This window comes from Lissotriton helveticus, chromosome 7 (genome assembly GCF_964261635.1).
Source record: "Lissotriton helveticus chromosome 7, aLisHel1.1, whole genome shotgun sequence".
NCBI classification, from domain to species: Eukaryota; Metazoa; Chordata; class Amphibia; order Caudata; family Salamandridae; genus Lissotriton; species Lissotriton helveticus.
This window is the reverse complement of record NC_136068.1, coordinates 1227234910-1227247997: the sequence shown is the minus strand read 5'-3', so window position 1 is coordinate 1227247997 and position 13088 is coordinate 1227234910. Positions and strand designations below refer to the sequence as shown.

The following is a 13088-nucleotide window of genomic DNA, read 5'->3' as shown; positions in this document are numbered from 1 at the left end:
GCCATGCGTTGCTCTTGTAAACTTTTACATGTCTTTTAGCCAACACCTCATTCTGTATAGGCTCCACCGCTGTAGCCCTAGCTCCCCTGTGACTTTGCTTCCTAGCGCTTCTCACTGGGAGGAGACGGATCGCCCTTCATTTATTCTTCTTGGGGGTTCCCTTCTAGTTAACCCATTCAGCCAAGACTCACGCTGTTTTAGCACATGTTTTCATGTTCCAGCACTGTATTTTCACTGTTCACACGATACACTATGTTCCACAGGATACTAATTCATTTCACAAGCATCATTAATGGATCGACCAAATATACGGTGTTAAAGTGACTACACACCTCTATACTCTGTGTCATTGGCGCAACGCGGCCATTGGCCTTCACAAGTTCAGTGCATACCCGAGTAGCCAGGCCTGGCACCAGGATTAGGTCAGTGTCTTCATTCATTTTTAGGGCTCGGCCTCCGCCCACGAAGGGGGTGGAGCTTCGAGCTCCTAATGCTAAGGAAGAAAGAAAGGATCTCTAGGGGTCTGAACAGACACATTCCTTAGTGTATTTTGTCATCTGCCTAGTGATTCGTCTTCGCTGTGCTGTGTATGTATTAGCGTTGCCGTGATAGGATGTAAGTAATTTACGCGTGCCCGATGTGGCATATTGTGTGCGAGAACGAGCACGGCAGAGTGATTAATCTTAATTACGAGCTGTCAGAGTGCCCGTGTAATGCAATCCAGATGGTGCGAGCGCGTACACCATTGCATGCAACAGAACAGTGACACGGTAATCTTGCCCTTTATCTTTGCCCCCCCCCCCCCACTTCCTCCTTTTCAAATTCCTTTCGAGCTGAGCGGAGCCTGCGACTACGGACTGCGAGCCTGAGCTGCTCCTCCCGGCCCCAGCCCCTCCTCTCCTGTGAACTCTGCAGTCTGCAGATTGCACCGGCGGCCGTCCCCAGCAACTTTAAAGGTGAGTGTTGTGTCCTCATGTAACGTAACTGGTGCTCTGTAAAGCGCTCTGATACCCGATTCGGGTCAAGTTTGCGCTATATAAAACTCGGCAAAAAAAAAACGGACCTCAGTGATTTCTTGTTTATATTGAAATACACAGTGTTCAGCGCTGGGTTTTCTCAGATGCACTGGGATCCTTTCCAGCCGTTTGCTCTTTCATTTCTCGGGCCTCCTCCCGCCTCACACATCGGTCCTTTGTGACCTCTGACCTAAGAAGCCCTCCAAAGATAGATGTGTGGAGATCGTCTCCTTCCAGAGCCTGATTTACCTCTGCTGCTAATTAACTGTAGAGCAATGACCCTCAGCCATCCATTGAGAGATAAGCTTTGGCCGGTGAAAGGGATAATCTTGCACGTCCTCTTATTAAAGACTGCCCAGCTTATGTCCAATTTATTACGCACGAAATACCTTCCAGCACCGGGAGGTAGGCACTGCGCAGGCCACCGAGGCCACGGTGAGAGGCATAACCCGCCCCCTATTTCGACTGACAGTTGTGATGGCAAGTTCAGGTCTCTCAATTGCACCCTGAAGAGTAAGCCCTACAGCTGGACACCACGAGGACCAGGAGGCACCGATCCTGTAGGGCTGCCCTGCCTATCATTCGTCTAAGGTCGATAACATGACGCTCTTTGAGATGGGTAACAAGAAACTCCATTGCACAGCGGCAAGATAAATAATGTAATACTTGGGGCAGCCTCCGACATGGCCGGAAGACGGAAGGGTTGCTAGCGGCCTCCGTAGTAAAAAAGCACAAGACAAATTCAAGACTAGGCAGGCTTGGTGTTGGGCTTGCGGATATTTAAATGCAACAGCCCCTAGTTTCTCAGTAGCGCTTTGGGTACTCTCTTGCAAATGAAACTCTCGGTGGAGTTAAACAAGAGGGAGACATGCTACTGTTGAAAGAATAATAAGCTTTTCAGTTCAAGAACTTACATTAAAGGATACGAAGTTCCCTTTCTTTGAGAACGGGATAAAGCATAGGGCCCGCGATTGAATTTAGACCTAAAAAATGGAGGGCATTCAATTAACTGTGGCCTTGTTTATCTAAGTGGCGCTTTATACCGATAGCCGGGTTTCAAGCACTTTATAAGGGAGTAATCCTTTCTCTCGTTACTCAGCCCCGGTGCTAATTACGGAGAGGCTTGTGACGGTGCCACACATTTCCGATTACACGGGATACCGAGGCGGAGAGTAGGCCGCACAAATGGGTTTTGAAAACCACAAGATGCTCCCCGCATGCCGCTTTTATAGCGGAGAGGAGGCGGCCTAACGGCTAGGGCGCTCGACCTCGGACCGAGAGGACCCGGGTTCGAGTCTCGGTCACACGACCCTAAGCAGAAATTGAGGGAAACGACAGAAATCGGGGGAAACGATCCAATTTTGCGTTCTTTCGCGTTCCACTTTCTTCGTATTGCACACATGCTTACTGTCTCACGGGCTGCCTGATAAGATAATTGTTTTGCACAGGGGAACGACTTTGCTTTTAGGAGGCCTCTGCGATTCTGTATCTCAGCAAAAGAGTAACCCTTACCTCACACCATGTACAAAAAGTGCCACTGGTGATTCTGAAGAGGCAGAAATACTTGGCTGGTACCTCAGAAGTGGCTTAAAACCCTTGTGGAATGTTCGACTTCTCATAGTATTCTATGCAAGTGTAGTGCTGGTTATCTATACCCGTGACCGTGTAAGTGGAGCATCATTTACACATATGCTGGACAGTACGAATGTCCATACATTAAGGCTGAATCTTCGCAATGGTGCAGAGTAGTGAGTGCAGAGTGCAGAGTAGTGAGTGCAGAGTGCAGAGTAGTGAGTGCAGAGTAGTGAGTGCAGAGTAGTGAGTGCAGAGTGCAGAGTAGTGAGTGCACAGTAGTGAGTGCAGAGTGGTGAGTGCAGAGTAGTGAGTGCAGAGTAGTGAGTGCAGAGTGCAGAGTAGTGAGTGCAGAGTGCAGAGTAGTGAGTGCAGAGTGCAGAGTAGTGAGTGCAGAGTGCAGAGTAGTGAGTGCAGAGTGCAGAGTAGTGAGTGCAGAGTAGTGAGTGCAGAGTAGTGAGTGCAGAGTGCAGAGTAGTGAGTGCAGAGTGCAGAGTAGTGAGTGCAGAGTGCAGAGTAGTGAGTGCAGAGTAGTGAATGCAGAGTGCAGAGTAGTGAGTGCAGAGTGCAGAGTAGTGAGTGCAGAGTAGTGAGTGCAGAGTAGTGAGTGCAGAGTAGTGAGTGCAGAGTAGTGAGTGCAGAGTGCAGAGTAGTGAGTGCAGAGTGCAGAGTAGTGAGTGCAGAGTAGTGAGTGCAGAGTAGTGAGTGCAGAGTAGTGAGTGCAGAGTAGTGAGTGCAGAGTAGTGAGTGCAGAGTGCAGAGTAGTGAGTGCAGAGTGCAGAGTAGTGAGTGCAGAGTGCAGAGTAGTGAGTGCAGAGTGCAGAGTAGTGAGTGCAGAGTGCAGAGTAGTGAGTGCAGAGTAGTGAGTGCAGAGTGCAGAGTAGTGAGTGCAGAGTGCAGAGTGCAGAGTGCAGAGTGCAGAGTAGTGAGTGCAGAGTGCAGAGTAGTGAGTGCAGAGTAGTGAGTGCAGAGTGCAAAGTGCAGAGTGCAGAGTAGTGAGTGCAGAGTGCAGAGTAGTGAGTGCAGAGTAGTGAGTGCAGAGTAGTGAGTGCAGAGTAGTGAGTGCAGAGTAGTGAGTGCAGAGTAGTGAGTGCAGAGTAGTGAGTGCAGAGTAGTGAGTGCAGAGTAGTGAGTGCAGAGTAGTGAGTGCAGAGTAGTGAGTGCAGAGTAGTGAGTGCAGAGTAGTGAGTGCAGAGTAGTGAGTGCAGAGTAGTGAGTGCAGAGTAGTGAGTGCAGAGTAGTGAGTGCAGAGTAGTGAGTGCAGAGTAGTGAGTGCAGAGTGCAGAGTAGTGAGTGCAGAGTGCAGAGTAGTGAGTGCAGAGTGCAGAGTAGTGAGTGCAGAGTGCAGAGTAGTGAGTGCAGAGTGCAGAGTAGTGAGTGCAGAGTAGTGAGTGCAGAGTGCAGAGTGCAGAGTGCAGAGTAGTGAGTGCAGAGTAGTGAGTGCAGAGTAGTGAGTGCAGAGTAGTGAGTGCAGAGTAGTGAGTGCAGAGTAGTGAGTGCAGAGTAGTGAGTGCAGAGTAGTGAGTGCAGAGTAGTGAGTGCAGAGTAGTGAGTGCAGAGTAGTGAGTGCAGAGTGCAGAGTAGTGAGTGCAGAGTGCAGAGTAGTGAGTGCAGAGTGCAGAGTAGTGAGTGCAGAGTAGTGAGTGCAGAGTAGTGAGTGCAGAGTGCAGAGTAGTGAGTGCAGAGTGCAGAGTAGTGAGTGCAGAGTGCAGAGTAGTGAGTGCAGAGTGCAGAGTAGTGAGTGCAGAGTAGTGAGTGCAGAGTAGTGAGTGCAGAGTGCAGAGTAGTGAGTGCAGAGTAGTGAGTGCAGAGTGCAGAGTAGTGAGTGCAGAGTAGTGAGTGCAGAGTGCAGAGTAGTGAGTGCAGAGTAGTGAGTGCAGAGTGGTGAGTGCAGAGTGCAGAGTGGTGAGTGCAGAGTGCAGAGTGGTGAGTGCAGAGTGGTGAGTGCAGAGTGCAGAGTGCAGAGTAGTGAGTGCAGAGTAGTGAGTGCAGAGTGCAGAGTAGTGAGTGCAGAGTGCAGAGTAGTGAGTGCAGAGTGCAGAGTAGTGAGTGCAGAGTGCAGAGTAGTGAGTGCAGAGTGCAGAGTAGTGAGTGCAGAGTGCAGAGTAGTGAGTGCAGAGTGCAGAGTAGTGAGTGCAGAGTGCAGAGTGCAGAGTAGTGAGTGCAGAGTGCAGAGTAGTGAGTGCAGAGTGCAGAGTAGTGAGTGCAGAGTGCAGAGTAGTGAGTGCAGAGTGCAGAGTAGTGAGTGCAGAGGGCAGAGTAGTGAGTGCAGAGTGCAGAGTAGTGAGTGCAGAGTGCCGAGTAGTGAGTGCAGAGTGCAGAGTAGTGAGTGCAGAGTAGTGAGTGCAGAGTAGTGAGTGCAGAGTAGTGAGTGCAGAGTAGTGAGTGCAGAGTAGTGAGTGCAGAGTAGTGAGTGCAGAGTAGTGAGTGCAGAGTAGTGAGTGCAGAGTAGTGAGTGCAGAGTAGTGAGTGCAGAGTAGTGAGTGCAGAGTAGTGAGTGCAGAGTAGTGAGTGCAGAGTAGTGAGTGCAGAGTGCAGAGTAGTGAGTGCAGAGTAGTGAGTGCAGAGTGCAGAGTAGTGAGTGCAGAGTGCAGAGTAGTGAGTGCAGAGTGCAGAGTAGTGAGTGCAGAGTGCAGAGTAGTGAGTGCAGAGTGCAGAGTAGTGAGTGCAGAGTAGTGAGTGCAGAGTGCAGAGTAGTGAGTGCACAGTAGTGAGTGCAGAGTGGTGAGTGCAGAGTAGTGAGTGCAGAGTGCAGAGTAGTGAGTGCAGAGTGCAGAGTAGTGAGTGCAGAGTGCAGAGTAGTGAGTGCAGAGTAGTGAGTGCAGAGTGCAGAGTAGTGAGTGCACAGTAGTGAGTGCAGAGTGGTGAGTGCAGAGTGCAGAGTAGTGAGTGCAGAGTAGTGAGTGCAGAGTAGTGAGTGCAGAGTAGTGAGTGCAGAGTAGTGAGTGCAGAGTGCAGAGTGCAGAGTGCAGAGTAGTGAGTGCAGAGTAGTGAGTGCAGAGTAGTGAGTGCAGAGTGGTGAGTGCAGAGTGCAGAGTAGTGAGTGCAGAGTAGTGAGTGCAGAGTAGTGAGTGCAGAGTAGTGAGTGCAGAGTAGTGAGTGCAGAGTGCAGAGTGCAGAGTGCAGAGTGCAGAGTGCAGAGTGCAGAGTGCAGAGTAGTGAGTGCAGAGTAGTGAGTGCAGAGTAGTGAGTGCAGAGTAGTGAGTGCAGAGTAGTGAGTGCAGAGTAGTGAGTGCAGAGTAGTGAGTGCAGAGTAGTGAGTGCAGAGTAGTGAGTGCAGAGTAGTGAGTGCAGAGTAGTGAGTGCAGAGTAGTGAGTGCAGAGTAGTGAGTGCAGAGTAGTGAGTGCAGAGTAGTGAGTGCAGAGTAGTGAGTGCAGAGTGCAGAGTAGTGAGTGCAGAGTGCAGAGCAGTGAGTGCAGAGTGCAGAGTAGTGAGTGCAGAGTGCAGAGTAGTGAGTGCAGAGTGCAGAGTAGTGAGTGCAGAGTAGTGAGTGCAGAGTAGTGAGTGCAGAGTAGTGAGTGCAGAGTAGTGAGTGCAGAGTAGTGAGTGCAGAGTAGTGAGTGCAGAGTAGTGAGTGCAGAGTAGTGAGTGCAGAGTGCAGAGTGCAGAGTAGTGAGTGCAGAGGGCAGAGTAGTGAGTGCAGAGTGCAGAGTAGTGAGTGCAGAGTAGTGAGTGCAGAGTAGTGAGTGCAGAGTAGTGAGTGCAGAGTGCAGAGTGCAGAGTAGTGAGTGCAGAGTAGTGAGTGCAGAGTGCAGAGTAGTGAGTGCAGAGTAGTGAGTGCAGAGTAGTGAGTGCAGAGTAGTGAGTGCAGAGTAGTGAGTGCAGAGTAGTGAGTGCAGAGTAGTGAGTGCAGAGTAGTGAGTGCAGAGTAGTGAGTGCAGAGTAGTGAGTGCAGAGTAGTGAGTGCAGAGTGCAGAGTGCAGAGTAGTGAGTGCAGAGTGCAGAGTAGTGAGTGCAGAGTAGTGAGTGCAGAGTAGTGAGTGCAGAGTAGTGAGTGCAGAGTAGTGAGTGCAGAGTAGTGAGTGCAGAGTAGTGAGTGCAGAGTAGTGAGTGCAGAGTAGTGAGTGCAGAGTAGTGAGTGCAGAGTAGTGAGTGCAGAGTAGTGAGTGCAGAGTAGTGAGTGCAGAGTAGTGAGTGCAGAGTAGTGAGTGCAGAGTGCAGAGTGCAGAGTGCAGAGTAGTGAGTGCAGAGTAGTGAGTGCAGAGTAGTGAGTGCAGAGTAGTGAGTGCAGAGTAGTGAGTGCAGAGTAGTGAGTGCAGAGTAGTGAGTGCAGAGTAGTGAGTGCAGAGTAGTGAGTGCAGAGTAGTGAGTGCAGAGTAGTGAGTGCAGAGTAGTGAGTGCAGAGTGCAGAGTAGTGAGTGCAGAGTGCAGAGTAGTGAGTGCAGAGTGCAGAGTAGTGAGTGCAGAGTGCAGAGTAGTGAGTGCAGAGTAGTGAGTGCAGAGTAGTGAGTGCAGAGTAGTGAGTGCAGAGTGCAGAGTAGTGAGTGCGCAGAGCAGTGAGTGCGCAGAGTAGTGAGTGCGCAGAGCAGTGAGTGCGCAGAGCAGTGAGTGCGCAGAGCAGTGAGTGCGCAGAGCAGTGAGTGCGCAGAGCAGTGAGTGCGCAGAGCAGTGAGTGCGCAGAGCAGTGAGTGCGCAGAGCAGTGAGTGCGCAGAGCAGTGAGTGCGCAGAGCAGTGAGTGCTGTTATTTATGATTTAAGGGAAAAAAAAGAAATGTCATGAGCAATGCCAATAGCTCTACTTTTAATGATGCCGAGACCATTGCATTGTAAATGCTTGTTTGACCTTACGTTCTGTACCACACATATAGCGCCACATCCTAATTAGCCTTTTAACCCATAGGTTGCCATCCCCCGTCCTGATGAAGACTCGCAGATGAGGCTCAAGTTCTCCTCTCTGCATCAGCCGAGTCGAAACGTCAACGCCTTTCACTAGACCTGTAACTGCTTTACACCGGATTGCCCTCGAACATGCATTGGGTGCACAGTATAAATTTACAGATTACATGTAAATGAAATATAGCGGACAGGTTCTATTAGACTGGTCTTCTCTACCAGTGTACTTAAAACATTGAATTGTGATGTTCTTTATTACTATGACTTGCACCTTTTACTACCACTCCCTAAACCCTTTTTTGCTTTTTTGCTTTTCTGCGCGCAACCGTGTTCCTTTAAATAATGCCTTTGAATTATTAAGTGAATAAATTCATTGTGAAAGCAAAACAAGCAAAAAAATGTTCTTGTTTTGGCACTTCTACGTGTGTTGTTCCCAATACATGTATTCTTGAATTAATATTGAATGCATGATTTAGGTTGTTCATTGCGATTTTGAGTATTAGTATTGTAGTAATGTACACAATACAAATTGTTTACATAACTGAATTCAACTCATGACAAATCGGTCACGGACCCCCTCTATATTCCTGAAACTTTGCAGACATTCACCCCCAGTCAATATTAGATTTGGGTTGAATACATCACTGTTCTTTTGCTCACTTGGCCACCCCAGTTCAGACCCGGCCATATGCAAATCAGTCTTGATCCTGTTCCTCATGAGAACACACCAGCCTGAACTGCCAAGGCAGGACTTCCATGGACCAGAAACAAGCATCCTGGGACCGGGGTCGGGGTAACACCCATCATCAGCCAGGCTAGCTTGAATCCAGTGGCAAAGTGAGCAAAGGACCCACATCTGGGCATACTCTGCCAACTCAGGGTGAAAAAAGCAAACACAATAAGCTGATGGACAGAGAGCTGAAACTTTTCAGACACTCACCCACAGTCACGATTAGATCAGAGTTGAATCCATCATCATTTTCAACTCTGTCATTGGCATAAAAGTGCCAATCCATCTCAAACGGACAGATGTGATAATATGAAAAATATGCCAGAAGAGATAATATGCATAAGTAGGCATCTATGCAGGTTCTCTATTCCCGGACACACCAACATTCAGCACCTAAGATATCTATTTTTTTCTTACTGACGCTACTTTGATACTGTCCAGAAGCAGCAAAGACTATATGTTTTCTGTGTTCAGGTACAAGTGGACAGTGACTCCTCGCCAAAGAGAAACAATTTCACCCTTTTCAACCCAATACTGTACTTTGTGTACGTGGTGTTGGCTATACGAATCAGGATAGATTTGCCCTCTTAAGGTATAGGCAAATCCTTAGGGGCTGAGAAAATAGCTTGGAACTGCAGGTTACAAAAGTGTTTATTTACTGCTTGAGCACTTCAAATCCCCCTTCCTCCTCAAATTATGCACCCTTACTAAAATACACAAAAGAAAGAGCTGTGACGCACCGTTACGAGGCAGCCAAAAAAGCTCTCAGAAGATTCTTCACGACTTACTCAAAATAAACGTTGTTATGAATTCGATACTGTATACAGTTCTACCTCGACTTTCTTCAGTTATAGTTTACGGGACAAGTAAGGAACCAACTGCACTATTACATGTCAGACTGCAGAAATGTTATCTTCAACAAACAAAAATATATGTACAATGTTAAGACTACGAAATTAGAGTAGACACTTAACACAAGTTTACATAACAAAATACATGATGCTTCATTTCCTTGTTATACGCTTATGTTTAAGAGTTCAAGATTAGAAACCATTACATGAAACAATTCTACTGTGAAAGCATATTAAGAAATATAGTTGACTTGTGCAAATCATGGCAATAAGGGAAAAATAAAAACGCTCATATTAAAAGTAACGATAAGTGTGCAATGGCCGGTCTCAGTTTACAGAAGAGCAGCTCACCATCAGAGCACTTTCACAGATATACGTGAGGTTGAAATCTTATTACTATTGGGTGAATTCTCACAACCAAAGTTCAGTTGCATCTATTCCACCAGGAGAAGGGCCAAGAGAGCAGGGTCAGCTTAAGCAAGAAAAGCAATAATGACAGGCAAAAGCCCAACCATGCCAGTAAAACACCTCGGTAGGCTGAGAACCATTCAGACACTTGCAGCTCAAAGATTGATCCCAACCAGAATCAGCCTTTCATTTTTCGGGTGACAATAAAATCAATGGTAAAATTTCAGCCCCTAAAGAGGATTAAATCATTTAATTATGCACCTTTGTGGATCGGACATGAAAGTCATATCATGCCTGATTTGGCGCAGAAGGCTCCATCTGACATGCTAGACTCGATCCAAGTCATGCCAGGCTGGATTGGACATGCCATGCTGGATCTGATGCCTCATGCAGAATCTAACATGCCAACTACGATTTTAAATGAAGACATTGAGAGTTGCCAGAATGAACCAGGTTGCTGCACAGTACTTCATGCTGTTTCCTTGCCGCAAAGCTAAGTATTCGTGTGGTCCTGCCAGCAGCTTACTTGTCTTGTCGGGCCTGCTGGGAGCTTGAGCCATGCTGATAAAGTGATGAGAGAGATTATCGCCCGGCAAGTCAGGCCCTGGCGTCGTGGATCTTAGCCCGTCTATAGTCCTGTGCCATGAAGTGCCAGGAAAGAAAGAGGCGGAACTTTACACATGCTGAACATAAGATGTGTGTGCCAAAGAAACTTAGAGAAAGTGCATGATTTATTTCAAAATACACGAATAACAGAACGTGAGCATTGATGGGTGGCACTTTAACGCTCCTCTGTTCCTTGGTTAACTGTTCAGAGGCAATGCCTACAAATCCATCTGGTAGTACAGTAAGAGGTGTACAAGTAACTAATGTCAGTATTAGTTCGTGCCCCCTCACACCTGTCTTCCCCACCACCACAATTCCATAAAACGTTCGTTTGTGTGCTTCTCCATTTTTTTCTCAAGTGTCTCACAGGGTAACGTTGGGGCTGATAAAGGAAGAGGCGACTTCAGCTTTTCTTTTTGAGGTAATCTCAAAGCCAGTTCCTTAATTCTGCTCTTGGTCTATAGCGTAAACTTCCGGGAAGGAAACAGAAGAAAAGCTACGGTCAAAAGAAAGGGAGGAAGGGGTAGGGGAGGGCAAACCAGAAATCGTATGAAGAGAAACCTAGGGTATGTAAAGAAAGGGTAGGCATAGAAATATTTCTAAAATGGATGTGGCCAGACAGGCTATTGGTGCCGGGAAGCCCCTACTAGGGCAGCCGTGCCCTTTAGAAGTCCTTTCAACACATCATAACTATGAACTTGGGGTAGGAGGCCGTTGAAAGCTCCAAATGGCTACCTCCTAGCACGTGCGGCAGCTACCACCACAGATTATGTCCGCTTCCTAATGTTATACTCCCATTATCAGCATGGGGCCCACCCAGCTCGCACTACAAATGGGATAATGTGACACATCAAAGAGAGCTTACCCGAAAGAATCTGACTGCATTCCACAGCATTCAGCCAGGGTTTAAAAAAGACAAAGCTGCACACGGTCTTCCCTTTGTCTTTCTCATTTCCCCCAGCAGGAAGCACTATGCCCAAAATATTTAAGCTCGTTCATTCACCTCTTTGTTTTACACTATGCTGTTTTGAGCAAATCACTTGAGGTTGTAAACACACATTTGTAACTGGGAGGAAATTCCTACGGATGAAACAATTTACGAGGGACTTTTATCACCTCACCTCCCTCCAAGTTTGTAGTCCGTTAACTTAGGATGTAAATACCTAAACAACATCAAACCACAGATGCCTCTGCCACAACGAGCTACAAAATAATTTTAAAAAGGACTATATGCATCGAGTTAAAACATATAGGAGTCTTCCTCCATCTATTCAGCACGGAACAATGACATCCCACAAGAATACTGTTTTCACATAAATTTTCAAGAAGCACCTGGATGCACCTATTGACTAGAATACTGGAGAACCGCCGGCATTAGGTCCACAGTTACTATATCAGCATTTCCAAACAGATCTAGAATGGCAGCGGAGCAACTCTGAGCAGCTTAATTTATGGATGAGCAACAAGTATTGAAATTAGACCAGGAAAGATATATTTTAATCTTTGAGGTAATACCGTTTCCAATCTAGAACACGGATTTTTCTTCTCCCACATGCCCCTGCACAACAGCACTTACAGAAACTAATATGTGCATTAGTATCAACTGTTTATCCTTATGGGTGGGGCCAAAAATGATTTGTGTATGCTTGGACCATTTCACTGGATACGGTAGAAAAGCAAGCCACCTAAATAAGTCTGCAGTTAAGCGCCATTACAAAGTCTCAATCACTTCTATGAACCCTCTTCTGTTGTCTCATTCCATCGAAGAACGGACATGACTAAATACGTTACTGATAATACAAATTTACAGTTTTGAATAAAGCAAACTCACTTGGGATTATTTTTTAGAAAGGTTTCCTTACAAGAAGAACGATAGATTGGGGAACAGAAACAAGTCATTACAACAGTGAGAAATATCTTTTTCACGAATTCACAGTCGCAGATTTGCAATAAGCACCATTCTAGTGTCCGTATTTCAATATATAGCCGTATGGACAGCACACTTCTAGAGGCACAGTGCAGACCAGCTTCCAATAACACAATGGGGAATCAAAATATCACACCCACCCAGAAATTAGCATGGCGCTCGGCATGAGGAACAACTGGGCCTGATTTATAGCTGGCCTCCAAATGATCATCTTTACATTTGCCAAAGTGCTAACTAAAAAGAATGCGCCGTAGGCATTCGTCAACACACAATCTATGAAGCACATTAAATTCCCCCGTTATATTAGGGTTTATATGTTTAAACGCATCTACTGGAAATTATAATTTAAAATCGGCTGGCACTAAGAGACAACGGCACATGGAATGCAGGAATGGGACGTTACCAGGGCCCTGGCAAGCCCAGTGTCTTTCTGCATCTTGTATGCCCAAGACAACCAACGACAGACTGTAAGACACGAAATTAGGATAGCCAATATACCAGAGAAGTGTAAGTTGAAGATGCCATTACTTCTGCCCCTGTGGCGCTATACCCCCATTCATTCTTAAACCTTTACACCACCCCCGGTCACCCTCGACAGGCATGCTCCCTTGCCCTTTCCTGGCACTGTATCACACCCTACTCTTCAACGGCACCCTACAGAGCTCCTCGCCGGCTCTGCTCCTTCAACCTACCTAGCCCCTCACCAGCACCATCCCTCAATGTTCACGGCACCGACCCTCACCAGCACACGACCCAGCCACCTCATCTGACCTTCCGTCAGACAGCGGGCTCCCTGAGTCTCAAAAGTGAGCCGACGTCCGGGCCCGAGGTAGCTGGAAAACCTCGGCGACCCGTAGGGACGGGACCGGTGCCGGTGAGCGGACTCTTCTCCGAAGCGGCCTCACAGTAACTGAGCCGCGCTGCCGCAGACTCCGCCCCGCAGCATCACCAGAGGGTGTTCGAGCGCCGAGAGCCACCCGGCATATCCCTCGTCACCACGCGTCACGAACTACGGCAGTCCGAGCCACAACCTCAGGAGCCCCAGGGCTCAGCGTGCGTTCTCCAGGGGCTTCCCTGGGTCTCAGCTGCAGAAATCCCCTAGTCTCCCAAGGCCTAAGGCCGTCTGGTCACCTCCTGCTCCTAC

At 47.7% G+C, this 13088-nt stretch overlaps 1 protein-coding gene across 4 annotated transcripts in view; it reads right to left on the bottom strand.

Annotated features, from left to right (window-relative positions):
• Positions 1-12882, bottom strand: part of MMD (monocyte to macrophage differentiation associated) — a 175379-nt gene extending 162497 nt beyond the window's left edge. Inside the window, exon 1 of one of the 4 annotated variants that reach the window (XM_078654412.1) lies at positions 12637-12882. The gene's annotated coding sequence lies outside the window, so the exon portion shown is untranslated. Of the gene's footprint in view, positions 1-10882; positions 11019-12636 lie in introns of those variants that run through there. The other 3 variants (XM_078654413.1, XM_078654410.1, XM_078654411.1) reach the window with 3 other exon arrangements.
• Positions 12883-13088: the final 206 nt, after the last annotated feature.